This window comes from Lutzomyia longipalpis, chromosome 3 (genome assembly GCF_024334085.1).
Source record: "Lutzomyia longipalpis isolate SR_M1_2022 chromosome 3, ASM2433408v1".
Taxonomy (NCBI): Eukaryota; Metazoa; Arthropoda; class Insecta; order Diptera; family Psychodidae; genus Lutzomyia; species Lutzomyia longipalpis.
Window position 1 is genome coordinate 820,304 of NC_074709.1, and position 1,814 is coordinate 822,117.

The following is a 1,814-nucleotide window of genomic DNA, read 5'->3' on the forward strand; positions in this document are numbered from 1 at the left end:
CAATTCTGTGCCTATGGCAGAGAGTATAATATTTGTTCTGACGGAGGAAATTGAAGCCAAAAAGGGCGTCAGAATAGGAGCATTTTTTTTTCCACACCGCATAAATGTACATCAGATCGCAAGAAAAATGGTTAATCATTGCTTCAATAGGGATGAGGGTTACAAGAGAGAAAATTTCTATGAACCATCTGTGTACCTAAAAAGTTTCTAGTACCACAATTTCATAATAAAATTCAATAGAACCCACATGAGGTGCGTAAGGCAAAGTGTATTGTACAACGTTCTCTGGCACGTGGAGGAAAAGTGATACAAGTTCAAAGTTTTGACCCACAAGAGAGATCATAGAGAGAGTGAAAGAAAAAATAATATAACCTGCAGGGTGTTTTCTAAACTCAACATATGGCCAGAGAACAATCACGGGGAAAGAATTCAAGGGAAAATTTGATCGACGAGTGGTTTTGGGAGTTAAGCCACAAAATGAGTGAATAGAAGCGGCAAAATTGCCTTTCCAGGACCCTCAGGCGAAGGGTTTGGCTAAATAGAGCTCAATGATGCGAAAGACCAAAAAGATGGCTTATCAGGAACTAAAACTATTTGTCCGCATATGCAAAATATTTACAAAATACATTCTCAATTGACCCCTCTTATCTACATTATATTGATTTCTCAGTGAATCCCTAATGAAGTGATCACGAGGACACGTGCAGCCTATCAATTGATTGAAAAGACTTTCAGGGTGTATTCTCAATTTTTCCCAAATGACACATCCACCCCCTTGTTGGGAAATCCATCGTAAGAATTATTTTGTCATGGGGCATTTTCACAAAGAGAGACATGGCGTGAAATTGCAAACAAGATTCTTAGATTTGTCACTTCCCCCACAGGATTGTCTGATAAAAGGTTTTATTTTTTTTTATTCTTATGATTCATTATTTTATTTGGGCAATGAGGAATTATTTATTTTATTTTAATTCAGGTTAAAAATTAGAATCTATGGAAATTATTTTAATAAAAAATAAAGTAGTTTATTCTTCAAAATTTTCATTTTTTTTTTCAATTTAAATTGACATTTAAAGCAGAAATTATCGACGTAATGAGACGAAAGATCGAGAAATACATTAATGGGAGTGAGAGAGAATGACAAAAAAAATGTCAGGAAAAAATATCATGATCATTTTTTTACATGAGATTCGTGAATAGCACCATTATTCTTTTATCACTCAAAGAAAAATATAAGAAACACATTTCCCTTTCCTTTTCAAAAAAAATTAATTAATTCTTCTTCTTCTGCACTTTAAATTTGTACGGCTGTTGGATTCCTTCCGGATCCATATAGCCAAATTAATTAATCAATAAACAAAATCTGCGTGTCATAGAATCAATGGAATGAATCTAAAATTATTCAAATGTGCTAAAATATGCCTCTATCACTCCGAAACATCCCCAAACTGTCTTCACTTAATGGATTGAGATGACTCAGATTGATGGGCGATGGAAAAAATATTTTAAAAGTCTCCCACATATGTTGAGAAGAATTCCTTTTTGCTCGAATTTATGCCCACAAGACCAAGTCTGAAATCTGTGTAATTGAGTGGAAGGGAAAGTCCCAGATTTGTTGATTGCATCTCCTATTCCAACCACGATTTTCCTCTCAAGGAGTTGAACGGAAGTTTTCAATCCTTTTGCAAAAAAAAAAAAGAAGAAAGAAGACTTTTCTCACCTCTGGAAAAGGAAGTATTTTTCCGGAATGAGAGTGAGAAAATACAATTCTGTGTGGACTTTTTTCTTCCAAAAAAAAAAATGTTCACTTCATT